General features: G+C 41.4%; 1 long non-coding RNA gene and 1 pseudogene across 1 annotated transcript in view; one reads left to right on the top strand and one right to left on the bottom strand.

Moving 5' to 3' along the window:
• LOC135494823 (uncharacterized) overlaps positions 1-9,590 on the top strand; it is a 93,818-nt gene extending 84,228 nt beyond the window's left edge. The window contains exon 2 of the long non-coding RNA XR_010448470.1: positions 7,914-9,590. This is a non-coding gene — a long non-coding RNA (uncharacterized LOC135494823). The remainder of the gene's footprint in view (positions 1-7,913) is intronic.
• Positions 9,591-11,421: 1,831 nt separating this feature from the next.
• Positions 11,422-15,013, bottom strand: LOC135494393 (uncharacterized; annotated as a pseudogene).
• Positions 15,014-16,294: the final 1,281 nt, after the last annotated feature.

Genomic DNA, 16,294 nt, shown 5'->3' with positions numbered 1-16,294 from the left:
TGTAATGACATGATATTATATAGGATCTCTGTTTGGATACGAAATGGCACTTCCTCGCATACACCAGCTTAAAATTCAACCAGCCTATTCTCTAGTGTCGTTACACTAGTTAACTCAATTTTGGTCGGGTGCCTATTGTTCAACTTGGAACTTCTCGTTTACAACGATGCACAGTTAGAGTTAGCAGTAGTAGACCTATCATTCGACCATGGACCTGTACATCGCAACTGTGTTTACGCTGTACTAGAAAAACATCCCAACGTAGGTTAATGTGAGCTGCATATTCCAAAAACAATTACAGTGAATTTACTTCACCAATTAATCATCACATCGTCTCATGAGATTACAAGCATCCTGTTCTTAAACTAAAACTAAATCTTTATCTTTATCTCATTGAACTAATCGCTACTAAACTATGTTATTTCGGAACTCCCTACTGGAAGTGGAATCTCTCGTCTTGAACCATCATGCTCAGAAAATCGATTTTATCTCGTCAACACCTTTCAATCAAATTCAGCCCAAGCTTTTACTTGGGATCATAAGTAATCCTTTCCACAGATCAATGTCATTTGCATGTTTTGCGTCATCAGAATGTTACGTTATTATTCAATCTCTATATGAAGGTGGTGATTGGTCAGGATATAAGGCATGGGCTATAAGGGGCTGTGCAAGTTTTAAAGAAAAGGCCAGGAGCCATTGTGCTCACCGTAGAGATATTCGGTGGTTAGGAAGCTGGTTAAGAAACATGCGTTTTGTATAGGTCAAATCGAATTCCCGTAGGATGTGTGATGTATCCTTGCTCGGAGTACCTACCACAAAAATATCACCGAAAACCCGTAGGATATGTGATGTATCCTTGCTCGGAGTACCTACCACAAAAATATCATCGAAAAAAAGTCACTAATACATGTAATAAGCGAGATATTGCACTTCTAAATTTGTTAGATTTGGCCCCCTGGTGGCAAAGTCGAGAATCAGATCGGACCAAACTTCGTTTCAGATAGAGATCACCTGACCTAGGGGGTCCTGTGTACAAAGTTTCAAGTTCATAGTTCTATCGGTTAAGAAATGTGCAGACGACGGACACTGCAGTATTGCACCTATAGACTCCCCTACGGTGAGCCAAAAAGTCACCATCGACATCAGTGACATAACATGATTGCAAGGGTTTTTATCTGGATAGTTTATACTAGACAAGGTTGGATCCAACTTGGTCCTTGACAGGTATTCGAAAAAACTGGATCACTGGACGGCTGGATTTACTGGATTTTGACTCATGGATCACCACCGCCTGGATGGATAGCCCAATTCCCTTACGTTTCCAACCATGTGCTTCATGTGCACACACTGCCACTGCCAACATGGATTCCTCAGTCTCAGACTCTTCACCAGATTGTAGCTGAAGAACCTCCTAAGTCAATTAGACAGTTATGACTGATGATAACAGCACGAGGCGGAGTATTGCAACATGCATGGTAGGCCTACTCATGGTAGGATACACTACAGTACACCATGCAGTGCCAGCTAGAGCAGCATGTGGCTGAGTATTGCAACATGCATGGTAGGCCTACTGGTAGGCCTACACTACACTACACCATGCAGTGCTAGCTAGAGCAGCATGTGGCTGAGTATTGCAACATGCATGGTAGGCCTACTGGTAGGCCTACACTACACCACACCATGCAGTGCTAGCTAGAGCAGCATGTGGCTGAGTATTGCAACATGCATGGTAGGCCTACTGGTAGGCCTACACTACAGTACACCATGCAGTGCTAGCTAGAGCAGCATGTGACTGAGTATTGTAACATGCATGGTAGGCCTACTGGTAGGCTACACTACAGTACACCATGCACTGCTAGCTAGAGCAGCATGTGGCTGAGTATTGCAACATGCATGGTAGGCCTACTGGTAGCCTACACTACAGTACACCATGCAGTGCTAGCTAGAGCAGCATGTGGCTGAGTATTGCAACATGCATGGTAGGCCTACTGGTAGGCTACACTACAGTACACCATGCAGTGCTAGCTAGAGCAGCATGAGGCTGAGTATTGCAACATGCATGGTAGGCCTACTTGTAAGCCTACACTACAGTACACCATGCAGTGCTAGCTAGAGCAGCATGTGACTGAGTATTGTAACATGCATGGTAGGCCTACTTGTAAGCCTACACTACAGTACACCATGCAGTGCTAGCTAGAGCAGCATGAGGCTGAGTATTGCAACATGCATGGTAGGCCTACTTGTAAGCCTACACTACAGTACACCATGCAGTGCTAGCTAGAGCAGCATGTGGCTGAGTATTGCAACATGCATGGTAGGCCTACTGGTAAGCCTACACTACAGTACACCATGCAATGCTAGCTAGAGCAGCATGTGGCTGAGTATTGCAACATGCATGATAGGCCTACTGGTAGGCTACACTACAGTACACCATGCAGTGCTAGCTATAATGTGGCTGTGCATACAATGTTGATACATAGACCTAGTCAATGTTTTTGACTTGTTTGAATGCCTCTGCTCGGTGCAATTGTTTTAATTTATCTTTAGGCATCTTGAGTCTCAACCTGGTGAATCCAGCAGTCCACTCAGTGATCCAGTTTTTTTGAGTACACGTCCTTGGCCTAAGATTCATCCGTGCTGTCATGGGCTGTATCAATTTACTACAGTACTGGTCTAACTCTAATGGTGTTTTCAGACAGGACAGCAGCTCAACATTTTCAACTGACCTTTACAGGGGTGACACCTTTTCCATGATGGCATAAGACAATGTAAGACCCTCACTCAGGGCTTTTCAAAAGATGTTGAAGAGAGACCACTGACCTGGCTATTCTTGACTGTTCAATATTCATTCTGTTCTCTCTCAATCTCAGAGGCGGATCCGGGGGCTGGAAAAAGAGGGGACATGCACTGTATTTCTCATCCAAACTCCTGGTGTGTTCAAAAATTTCATGGTCAATTTCAAAGATTTTTCATGAAATGGGGGGGGGGTCAACAGACACGTCAAGTGCACCCCTTTGAATCTGTGCCTGTCCCTAGTTCTGTGGATTATAGAGTTAGGCACAATTTTCCAGGCATCTTCTTCTTGAGATACTGTAAAACAAGTGGCAAAGGTTTGAGATCAAGAAAAGCATATTTTTGTTTATGGACTGTACTGTGGTAACACATACTCTAGTAAGTCCAGACTCACCGATCTAAGGCAGTTTCGAATACAACATGCATACCATGCCCTCATCGATATTATGCGCATTGACTGGATGTCATTCAACATTGTTCAATCAGGAAGGACAATATTGATGGGCGACAGCAATCTGTCTAATGGTATTGTCACTTGCCTTTGCATCAATTTCACAGTACGAGTTCAGTTTGGCAGACCAAAAAGGATGTCACTTTATTATGAATGTGATTTATTTAGAATTGGAGATTTGTTGCCAATAGATGTAGGCTAAAAGACAGGGAAATTAATCGCCACACTCACAGTGGGTAAAATTCAAAGTTTACTTTTGCAACACAATAGAAACAAGGCCCTCCCATTACAGTGTTGGCAGGGTACAATCAGATAAAAATAATGAATGCAGCCCTTACACCCCTCAAAATGAACTAACCTTTTGTATCAGGTATGTTATTTTGTGTCATCATTTCCTCTCCTGGTAGTGGTAAGCACGAATTTCCTGGTAATTCTTGGTAATTCGTATTTTAGGCACAGTGACACCATAACCACTGAAAGAAGTATAGTGGTTAGGTCATCAAAAGTAATCAGTTCATTCCAATTCCAAATGCCAACAACTAACACTACAGGCCATCAACTCACCACAACCTTAAGATCAACAAATATGATTACAGTTACACCAGAATCAAGGCATCTTCTGGCCGACTTCTGGCCCCCGTGGGGGCCGTTATTGCAATGTTTGCAGCTTCATAAAAAACCTATATTGACCGTCTACGGAATAGTTTACGGGACACGCTGTATATACTCACTGTCGTGACGAGCACGTGCGATACGTTTCTCGCAAAACACGATTCGGGAGTCTGAATTCACCCCAAATAAAAGTACCTATCCGCCTAACTCCGTCTCTAGATATGATTATCCCCATCATCAGCATGAAAAGGTCTTTCGAATCAAGCTTTCACCCGAGTCATAAAGATCGTGTTGGGGGGTAAATTGGCACTTTACTTACAACATATTCTCAAAAACATCAAACTTTTTCTCCATCTCCCGTTGTTTTTGTTGAGGCCTCACTTTCCTCCTCCCGCGCCGCTATCTCTCCAGTTGTCTTCGGAAACTGGCGTTGGGTCCAAACAAGAAGAATATCAATGAAAATACCATCCAAGTCTTTTGCATTGCTGTGCAGATTTGATTTCGGAAATTAGGTAGCGTGTATGTACCGGTGCAAAAAGGATGTTTTTGTTAGTGTGTACTCTTTATGCGAGTTATTTTTCTCAAATGATAGTCGACGACGCGATGAAAGATTGTGTGAACAAACGGACATGTGTTAGGCTACAGTGAACTGCACACAGGTGATAGTGTCGTAAACAAACATGAAATATTACAAAATATAGTCGAACAACAATAAAACGTCCAAACTGCAGGGTGCAAAGCTAAAACCATCTCCACAAAGGCAATAATGACGTTAGTTAATGGAGAACCACCCAGTCTCCCAGCGCTTATTCCTCTATGATTATACCCTTTTAATTTTTTTCAAATTTTATCAAGTAAAAATGACTAAAGTCTGAATAAATAAATAATAAGTTTCTAGATTTCGAGGAACGAAAAGTTAATGCACTATTACAACTTCTCTGTGAATTTCTATTGAAAAGTTATTTTCCAAGCTGCTAAATTAAAATATGATACCAAGAATACCATTGTTGGCACCAAGTCGAGGGAAATACCGAGTTTTGTTCACTCCTTTTACCACTAATTTGTAAAGGTAAAACTTGCCTAAAGATAGCACACTCAGTATACATGAAACGTGCATTGTCCTCTGCAAAAATATGCCCATGTCCAAATTATCTTGTTTACGAGTAGGCCTAGTTCTTAATGTCATCGTATTGTTTCTAGTTTTCTCTCAAATACCACTTATTTGTCAGCTTGATAGCTTGCTGAGGCATTGCCAATGTTTAACTAAGGGTATACGAAATTAACGATATCGAAGAAAGCGCATGTAAATTAGGCTTTTATTGTTATCAAAGTAAAGACGCTGGCTCGTATAGTGGCATATCCCTACCCGCAACTTGAGTTGAAGGAATTGATACTGAACTGGTGACATTCGTTATATCACCGAGACAGCGTGGGTAGAGCTAAAATATAGACCGAAACCGAGGCGGCGGTCGAGATCCTGCCCACCCCAGTTCCATAAATCAAGGCATTTCCTTTTGCCGGGTAGGAAACAGAGCATCTTGCATGATGGATTTTCACCCCTAGAGGTAGCGAAACCATGCAATTGTTCAAAAGCCGCGGGATCTACCTCATTTCATTAACCTAATTGATATAGTCCATTAAAACTTCATTACTGCGAAGTAATTACCAGTATCTGGTGTGGGATAAATAGCCGAAACCTTTTGGAACGTGTTCTACTCAGATCCAGAAACGTTTCGTCGTCGCCCAAGGTGGAGATGGTCTACAGTTAGGATGATAATAACAATACCAGCACTAATGTATCATTTTAGTATGGATTGGGTTATCTTAAGGGTGATACTGCGGTCACAATGATATAAATGTACTTTCCGTGGTGTCATCAGGGGTGTGTTAGTGACATCCTGCTAATCATTCTGGTTTATTTATTGTATGTCTGCATCAAGAGGGATCCTTGACAACACTCATCGTTCCTCTTCCTCTTGACACATGTGCACATCTGAAACGTCATTGTTTTAGATATGGATATCGCTCCAACTAACTAACCTAACGTTGTCTCATTCAAACTACAGTGAAACCCCAGTAACACGACCACTCATGGGACCGAGGTCGAATGCTCGCGTTACCGGGGTGGTCGCGTTAGTGAAGTTGAAAATCCGGGGATAAAATGCATGATTAGATTGTCCCACCAAAAGTGTTGAACTTATTCATAACTCCAAAGTTCTGAAAAATTTTCAAACCCAAAATTTTTGGGGGGCTGATGATGTTTCTTCATTTTGGGCTGAAAAAAAAAATTAAACTTAGAAATCTTTTCATCCTTCAGATTTGAATTTTTACTGCTAATACCTTCCTACAATAGCCTTAATTTGCACAACAAAACGCGTCCTGAAAATAACCTTCGTCTCATTTCTTTTGTGGTTTTCACAGGAATGGTACACTGACGGCTGGCATGTGTTTAAACCGCGCTAAACTCCCGCGCGCTACGATTACTTCTGGCCTGATATTGGAGAGCCAGAGGCGTGGTAAACGATACATACAATAACAAGCCAAATTGCACCTTTTCTCTCAAATATTTATCAGTTAAATCTACTCTAATAGCATGTCTTGCCATCATATGGAACTTTCTACTTAGAAAACCGATCTTCTTTTTTGCTATAACATGTAGCCACCTGCCATATAGCCATACCTCAAAACCAATCGTTCCCTTGATGAAAAACATAATTTGCTTAGTTAGGAATTACTGAGCAGGACATGGGGATGCACCCTCTTGAAAGAATGGTAAAAATGGAGTTGTAAACCCTATTGCGAATGATCCGAGTGGTTTTTGAGTCGTTTGATGAAGCGATGGAATCAATCCTCTCTACTAGATATAGACATAGCATGGACGGGCATGTCAGTCAGTTCTAAAACACCATGTAGCAACGTTGTGGTCAGCTCTGACGCACGATATTATCGGGAATGTGATTGGTCAGTACCAAAACAGTACCACCACAACAGGGTCTGTTGTTACATGCATAAAACCCCTAACGGCCAAGTTAGAAAACACAAAGACAAGCAGCGACCGGTCTCACTTGACTGCACAAACAACAAGTTCATTGACGTGACAGGTCAAAGAGACGTTCTCGTGATAAAAAATGAAACATTTTCCTAGGGCGGGATCGAACTCGGAACCGTCACCACTTGATCCTTACCGTCTTACCCTCTACGCCACGAAACTATTGTTGAAAACGAACATATTTTTCAATGTTTCATTTCACGTACAAGCTTGACAGAAAGGCGTCTTTGTGCCATCTGTACCATTTTCAGTTTTTTTTCAGTGTTTTCTAACTAGGCTGTTAGGGCTTTATGTATGCATGTCAGCTTTAATGTTACATATCTGACGAGGATTGTGGTTGGTGATTTACAAGACACCATCCGTTTGGACATTCGAGCTTAATCTGAAAACAAGCTTGATGTGCTCGTTCCAAATTGATCTTTCGGGGTGGTTCCAAGTGAATTACAATGCCTCTGCTTTAATTGGCTATCTAGTTTTAAACCGAACAAGAAAAAAACCGAAAAACTACTTTTCAATTACAAATCCCCATCCAGTCATCCGAGGCAAATGCAATACACCAATATTATCCGTTTTGATGCTGTCGATAAAAACTTAAGATATATTATGCTCCTAAAAGGTTGGGGAAAAACAGAAGGACCGAATCGAGATGCTTGAAAATTATTTAAAGTAGATTATTTTTGACTCAGCGATCACGTAAATGTATTTGTCGCTATTGGTGTAACCACTAAGTCACGCATCCACAAGTGGATTGCATCTTTCACGCTAGTGTGATTTATTTCAATAAATATCTTTCATTTATACCAGGTGTTTCGAAAATAGATGTCTCCTTTGATGTATCATATTTCCTAAGACGAGATGATAAGATTACCAAGATAAAAAATACCATGACATATTTTGTATTACTGTCTTTCAGGTGTCTTTCAAAGGAGTCGGCCATTATTCTTTTCCCACCTATTTTTATCGTTCTCTCTCATCCTCGCTCATCTGTTGTCTATGTTTTCGTTCCAGATTCCCACAAGTGGTTATAGTATGGTGTGTAAGATAAAGACAGTGTTCCTCCTGGTGGGTTATCTATGGACCCTTACATCCGGGATCTTAGCCCATCCTTTCTTGGCAGACGAACTTGACATTGACCTACAAAATTCACTAAATTCAAAACCAAAATCAAACCCAAAAGACTTATTAGCGCTCTCAAAATGGAATTCTAAGCAAATTGGTGACATGAGCAATATCACTCCCGCAGAAAATAATAAAGATGATGTGATTTGGCCAAAGCGAGCTGCACCGGAATTCAACCCGTCTGGATGGCGACGCAAGCGCAGTGCGAGTTTCGATGATGGGATGCATAACATAGCCTTCAAGGAGTTAATGGAACAACTTCAGCACAAGCTGAACTCGCAGGGCGGGATTAACAGACGTGGAAAACCAGAGTTCAATCCGTCTGGTTGGAGGAAAAAGCGATCCAATCGGATGTCGTATAACGTTCTCGCGAGATTTGCGCGTGATCTCGTGAGAGGTAATCGTCTGCGTGTGAAGAGGCAGGAAGAGCCTCAGTTTAATCCTTCAGGTTGGTGATGGATACGGCAGCAATGAAGGGGGCAACAAACACCACTGGGAGGAAAGAACTTGATCAAAAAAGGTTTTCTTTGATGACGCAAGGCCTGGTGGGATTCTGGTGCAATTGGTTTAGATGTGCCGAGTGTCGCTTTCAAGAACCTTTTATTTCCCTCGAGAATGTGTATTGTTTCTTCAATTATAATCACCTCATCACTACAGTACATTACTTATCCAGGACTTCTTAGAAAAAAAAAAGGAAATTTATAACTTGAATGATGTTTACACATTATTATCAACCCCGGAAGCAAACCCATCGACACATTAGAAATATATTTTTTTGCCGACTGATTTGTGTGGTCACTTATTACCTTTTTTCTACAGCTCGTTTATAAGATGCTTGAGACACCCCGATTGTTCATGTACGATGGACACTGTTAAATCCAGGGATCATGGGTGCAAACCAATGTTTGTTCGATTACCTGTACCGGAAAAACGTTGGGTGTGAAAGTGAAAACGTTTCAACTGTGGGAACTCTATTAGTCCTGCCATTGAAAGCACTCGAGCGCAAGCGAGAATATCGGACTGGTGGCTAGAGTTACATCAACAGCAGAACTGATAAAGATCCAAATAGACCTATGATCTCGAAAGCGTTTCAATGAGCTTTACTACAATTCGTTGCGTATTAACCAAAAGAGAAAAACCCTAACCCCACTGTGAAAGTAGGTGAGTATCGCAAGAAATGTGAGCATCCGCGTAAATGCGCAGGTTAGATGCACTAAATAGTGGATCTTTCTATCGAACACCTGTCCAAATGGACACTGACAATTTTCCCCGCACCATTTTTCCTCAGTAAAAACTGATTTTTAATGCAGCGATCCAATTTGGCTACGTTTATCGAGAACATATGAAAAACTTTATTCGGGAGTTTTTAGACGCACCCTGTGACGATAGATGGTGTTTAGGATGGGGTTGTAAGCCGACACGGCCAAAATAATGTCAGCCTAATAGTAAAATAATTTAGTCAATATCATAAAGATAATATGCGATAACTAGTAAGCAAGACTATTAGCCTACATTAGAAAGACAATAAGTACGACTTCAAACCTGAATTTCTTATAACACTGTTATGATATCGTTCAACATGTCCAATATTATTGAAAACCTATATCCTTTCGTTCTGCCTCAGGGCTGTTTTGCCCAGAAGACGTTGAAAGCTGTTCGGAATCGACGTAATATTATGAAATCATACAATTGGTGATGTAACGGAGAAATGAATAAAACATATTTTGCATTATTATGTGTTTCTTTGTTTCATGTATTGTTATTTATAGCTTCCTCTTCCGGTCTTTATTCCAATATCTAACGCGAATAATGCCACTCCGCTTTTGGAGAAGATGTGACAACAGACGGGGCTTCGAACCTAAGATCCTTGGATTGCCAGGAGCCTCATACTTTACCTGCAATGCGAATGCAGTCGTTGTCAACATCGCGTTCTTTTCTATCTCTCGACCATGTACGGCCATGACAATCTTGGTTTCTGATGTGATTCCAACTGAACAAAGGTTCGAAAATAGAATCGCCCGGATCATGGAAAGAGAAAGAAGACGGAACAGTTTTCACTGAAAAGGTCTAAGATCATATTTCATCAGCAGGGAAATATCTTCTGCAGTCGTCGCCTCGTCTCCGATTAAGCCATATCTCTTCTGACATATAAATTATAGTAGGAATGTCCTCCTCGAGACGACTAGCTGGTTAAAGGGGTCCACTGGACTGTCATTGATCACAGTAAATACCTTGACCTCCACACATAATGCTCAAATTTACATTTTTGTTCCGTTTACCGGTTTCACCAATTTTAAAATTCTTTTTCACCTTAAAAGTCTGTAAATCTTCTTAAAGGAGGAATAAACTAATACCATGCCTCAAGGAGCGATCTGTGTTGAAGCACGTGGACAAAGGTATTGACGTACAGTCATAGATTCTCAATTGAAATAAATTCAAACGCAGCCAATATTGGCATAGCAGAAGTTAGGTTTTAGGTATTTTCGGTAAAATCATTTTTAAACATCAACGTGTTTCCATCGTTTTCAATAACATTATAATAGAAATAAAGATTGCTTTAAGCGTTCACGCGAATGTTTATTTGAAGAATGGATAGATTTTATTATTCATCGTGTTTGCCGGTGTATTCTGTTTGACATACTCGGGGCGTAATTAGCAAGTCTGAACAAAACACTTATAACACATTTATAACTTGGCATTCTTCTTTTAATTCACTAAAATTTATGTTGAAATAGAGCGACTGAAATAACTTTTTTGCATGAAGAACACATTTGTAAATGTCTTGGGGTGATCAAGATGGTCATGGGAATCTTATCGAAGCGTTAGCGACGGAATTGGCTTCCACTACCCAAACATTTGACAGCCAATGGTGGATCAAAACCGGTTCTTGACGTATTTTAACCATTACAGCAGCAAAAATATATAATGTAGGGAGTTATTCATAAAACTGCCGGAAAATTAAAGATACATTTATAATTTTCTTTTTTCACATTTTCAAAAACGTCTTGTTGTTGTTTTACTTCATCGCATCGATTTTTCGACCTGAGTAGAGGATGCTGGCCGCCTGTTGCACCCACGCAAATACAAGAGTCAACTGTATCCTCCATGGCTGGCCATTACTAAGCAAGACATGTAGAATATTAATCATGCTACTCAACTCATTTCATAACCATGTTCTCGCCTTTGCCCCAACCGTTTCTGTGTAATCAAGCGTAATCATTTGACCATTTGTTTAGCGCCTTGGGAGAGGGGACATTCTGAGCACGAAGCTTAGGACATTGCTACCTCAGATTGCAACCTGAAATCATGAGCATTGCCTCTTGGGGTAGACTGATTACACAACATTAGGTTCTATACGAAAACGAGTCCGATGTTGTGTAACATGTGGTGATTGCATTCAAAAAAAATTAGAATACTGATTTGGTGTACAACAAACTGAGTTCTGTACACAAGAAGCTGTGTTTGGTATACAAGAATCTGAGGGTGTTCGGTAGACAAGAAGCTGTGTTTGGTATACAAGAATCTGAGGGTGTTCGGTAGACAAGAAGCTGTGTTTGGTATACAAGAATCTGAGGGTGTTCGGTAGACAAGAAGCTGTGTTTGGTATACAAGAATCTGAGGGTGTTCGGTAGACAAAAAGCTGTGTTTGGTATACAAGAATCTGAGGGTGTTCGGTAGACAAGAAGCTGTGTTTGGTATACAAGAATCTGAGGGTGTTCGGTAGACAAGAAGCTGTGTTTGGTATACAAGAATCTGAGGGTGTTCGGTAGACAAGAAGCTGTGTTTGGTACACAAGAACTGAGGGTGTTCGGTAGACAAGAAGCTGTGTTTGGTATACAAGAATCTGAGGGTGTTCGGTAGACAAGAAGCTGTGTTTGGTATACAAGAATCTGAGGGTGTTCGGTAGACAAGAAGCTGTGTTTGGTATACAAGAATCTGAGGGTGTTCGGTAGACAAGAAGCTGTGTTTGGTATACAAGAATCTGAGGATGTTCGGTAGACAAAAAGCTGTGTTTGGTATACAAGAATCTGAGGATGTTCGGTAGACAAAAAGCTGTGTTTGGTATACAAGAATCTGAGGATGTTCGGTAGACAAAAAGCTGTGTTTGGTATACAAGAATCTGAGGGTGTTTGGTAGACAAGAAGCTGTGTTTGGTATACGAGAATCTGAGGGTGTTCGGTAGACAAGAAGCTGTGTTTGGTATACAAGAATCTGAGGGTGTTCGGTAGACAAGAAGCTGTGTTTGGTATACAAGAACCTGAGGGTGTTCGGTAGACAAGAAGCTGTGTTTGGTATACAAGAATCTGAGGATGTTCGGTAGACAAGAAGCTGTGTTTGGTATACAAGAACCTGAGGGTGTTCGGTAGACAAGAAGCTGTGTTTGGTATACAAGAATCTGAGGGTGTTCGGTAGACAAGAAGCTGTGTTTGGTATACAAGAATCTGAGGGTGTTCGGTAGACAAGAAGCTGTGTTTGGTATACAAGAATCTGAGGGTATTCGGTACGCAAGAAGCTGTGTTTGGTATACAAGAATCTGAGGGTGTTCGGTAGACAAGAAGCTGTGTTTGGTATACAAGAATCTGAGGGTGTTCGGTAGACAAGAAGCTGTGTTTGGTATACAAGAATCTGAGGGTATTCGGTACGCAAGAAGCTGTGTTTGGTACACAAGAATCTGAGAATTTTCGGTAGACTAGACGAGAAGCCGTGATATGGTATTGCTGAGCTGAGATGACAAAATGGCGGCGGATTGGCCACCAACTTGTCTGGCTCTTTAAGAAACGTACATCATATAGGAAATAGAATCATACAAATCAAAGATTCCCGATATTGAATCGATAGATCTTGTCACCCCTCCTCCCTGATCGGCAGTAGTCTAATCGAATCTCCACACATGAATAAGACCATGGTTGGAGAAATCACCACAGCACCGGACGGACGTAGTTAGACAACCCGGTGGAGTGGAGCCAGAGGCCATACCAACCTCGCGGGTATACCTAATGCTACTGTAACACGTCCTATAGGAGACCACCAGAGTTAGGTTTCAATTTGGGAGCTATTATATTGCCCTGGCCTCAGGGTTTTGAGTTTGATGAGGCTCCCACAGAGCTGCCTCAAACCCGCTGGTGGGCTCGGCTCCTGGGCTGGCAATCAAATCGTAGTTACCACTCCCAGGATCCAAAACGTATTGCCTTGGCTATGGACCGCATCGTCATGAGAGACCACCCAGGGATACTCCCCTGTCGCGTTGCATAACACCAAAGGCAAAGCAATCAAAAGCTGTCTGAAATCAGTCTCGTTCTAACGAAATCATCCAAGGATCCCTGGCATTAATTCCTGACGGGTTAATTGAGATCAACTTCAAAAGATATTGCGCGATTAAAAAAAGGCTTTTCGATTTTATAAAGAGTATGCCTGGAAGAACTTGTCATTTTACTGTTAAACGTCGGGTTTGGTTAGAAAGTTTATTTTTACAATATTTTGGCCCTAGAAAGAGCTTTTTAACAAATGATTCGTCATTCCTTCATATCTGTACCATGTATTAAGACCCGGTCACCCATGGTAACACTTTTGCCGACTTAAGTAACATTATCGGTTCCATTGTATCGGTTTATTACATGTACTTTGTATTTCCTGCACCTGCCTTTCGGAACCGGTTATTTCTCAAATTCCAGTTTTAGGATGCTCCATTTTAATGTCAGTAACCCTGTCTTACAACACAGCTTGTCCGGTGGCTTGATAGCAAGAATAGATACGCCTATAAACCCGGGTAACATGATATCTGGCAGACAACAATAAGGCAGCTCACGAGATAGGTTTTTAAGCATCTACAAGTCGGCTGTACCTTTGAATTGGGTTTTTCATACAAAATCGCCATTTCTTTCTCCGTTGCGATTTACCCCATCCGGTGTAGCAGTTTTAAATTACTCAATTGGAAAATGTGCCCCACCCTATCTGTATGGTGACGGATTAAGTAATGGTTCCATAAAGATCAAGGAAGATAAGATAACACATATATCACAGGACAATCCAAACATTTATCAATCAATAAATAAGAGATTATGTACACGATGAAGACGGTGGTAAAGACACAGGTAGAAGGAACATGTAAATAGTAAACATTATATATGGAATAAATGCAGCTCATAAACTTGAGCTTGTTTCTGTACATCATGATATAATCTACGGCAGCAGCCTGATATAACTTATCACTTCTTGTAAACCACGGATATTTCTAATCACATTTAAGAAATAGGAACAAAAGGTCAATGATTTTTACTCTTTGTATAAAAGTCCTGATTCTACTTGTAAACCAGTTCTTAATCATGATATTCACTTAACCCGTTTCAAGACATAGACGTATAATTATTTCAATGACAGCAGTAGTGCACACTGCCACTGACAGGATAAACCCGTACATGCGTTCATGCTTCAGCGACACCAAGAAAATATCGCTCCTACTACTCATAGACTGACGACTTGCGATCGCGTACGGGCAAGGAGCTAGTAGGGTGGGGTAAACGTGCATACTGATCATACACTGAAGCTACATTAGTAAGGCGGCCAGGTTGATATTCACTGGACGGATTCGAGAGATACTTTGTAAATAACTGAACCCACCCACGACTCCTTTTCAGAAATGTTTAGCTCGCCGTCAACGAATGAAATGACGTGATACAGTCGATTTATTTTGCAGTCAAATTGCAAAAGAAATGCTAGCAGGTCGGGGGGCAACCTCAAAGCATAGTTAAAGAACTGCCGTCACTAGTACAGTAGTATTTATAGGTGGCGTTCGGGTCGAACGAGTCTTGGGTCGGATAGTAGCGCCCCGTGTGCTTCTCTACGTCATGTGGTTTATGCTGATGTAACGCTTGCATGGCACTGTCCGTGCAAACCTGGGGCATAGAGAACATCTCGTAAATACTAGGGAGCGAGGTTGATTGTATCACATCGTTGAATTCATCACCAGATCTGTTGTATGTGACATCCATGCAGTTGTGTGTGACGTCATTGCTTTGTGTGGTCGTAGTGAGCTGTTGGTAGTTCTGTCTTTGACCGTGACTAGCGCTGATGTTGGTCGTTTTTGTTGCAAAATGCTTGTATTCTTGAGGTTCTGAAAACAAAAAGATTTACTAATTGTGAAAAGTGCTCTCTAAACACGTTGTTTGCCTTCAAAAACGGTTCAAGTTCAGCATCAAGGCGCTGAAGAACTATCCGCTCAAAATCCTGGAAAGTTACCTGAGTAAACGAGCTGCTGGAGTTGTCTGTCCTCCTCGTCGCGCAACCTCTGGTCGACCAAGTGGATGATGTAGTCCTTGAATAACATGCTCAGGAGGTGGTAGGAACCTGGAAGGTCAAGGTCAACATCAGACATTTATTTTTGTTCAATTCACTGAGACAACCGTACAATTGTTATATCTGTGAAAGTCCACAGACCAGCGTCGTGTTGAGGGTGGTCAATTCATAGAGGCCAAGGAAATGGTCATCCTCAGTAAGATTATTTCTTGGCCCATATTGGTATGTGCATTTGCTACCCCTAATTAACAAATAACAAAGTCAATGGACTCGCCAATCCTTTTGCAGAACAACTGTGGTCATTGTTGAACGGCTTTAGTTTACACCGTGAAAGAGCATTGTTAGGCGTACCGTAAGAATCTGGCGTTGTGCAACACCGCTATATTTTCGTAAATTTCCTGAGTTTAACTAAGTACCTTGTCATCTTTGTTGTTAAACTCACGTGACCATAGGTGACACAAGGACCAAGAGGAATGTGACATTTATGCTTCATATTACTCAATTCTTGTGTCATTGTTCTGTTCATTGACCAACAGCAGGTTCAATTTTGTAATAATCACATCAACAAGGTCCATTGTGTTGGTTTGTAGTGAATTCTTTTCATCCAAAATTCAGAGAACCAGGGGAGCTTTAATTGACAATCAGCTGGGGACAGTTAATCCTAAATGACATGATTATTTTAGATATGACGCATTATCACTTGACTCCCACTCTACCCTCGTGTCCCTAAGTTGCTGAACGTCCATTGAAGATCAATCACCATTGCTTGCGAAGCCTGAGCAGAATCTGGCTCATCACCAATGTCCTGAACGCAACTCTTGTTCCAGCAGTAAGAGGGAACCAGACTGTCGATGCTAAGCATCCAATCCTCACCATACCCTCTGCCACGGTGTGCAGCAATTGCATTTTGTTGTTTCAGGCAGCAACCCTTGTTCACTCTGAGGGCAAAACACGCACTGATTGGTGACGACTTTACA

Source organism: Lineus longissimus, chromosome 10 (assembly GCF_910592395.1).
Source record: "Lineus longissimus chromosome 10, tnLinLong1.2, whole genome shotgun sequence".
Classification (NCBI taxonomy): Eukaryota; Metazoa; Nemertea; class Pilidiophora; order Heteronemertea; family Lineidae; genus Lineus; species Lineus longissimus.
This window is presented reverse-complemented; position numbering and strand designations above follow the sequence as displayed.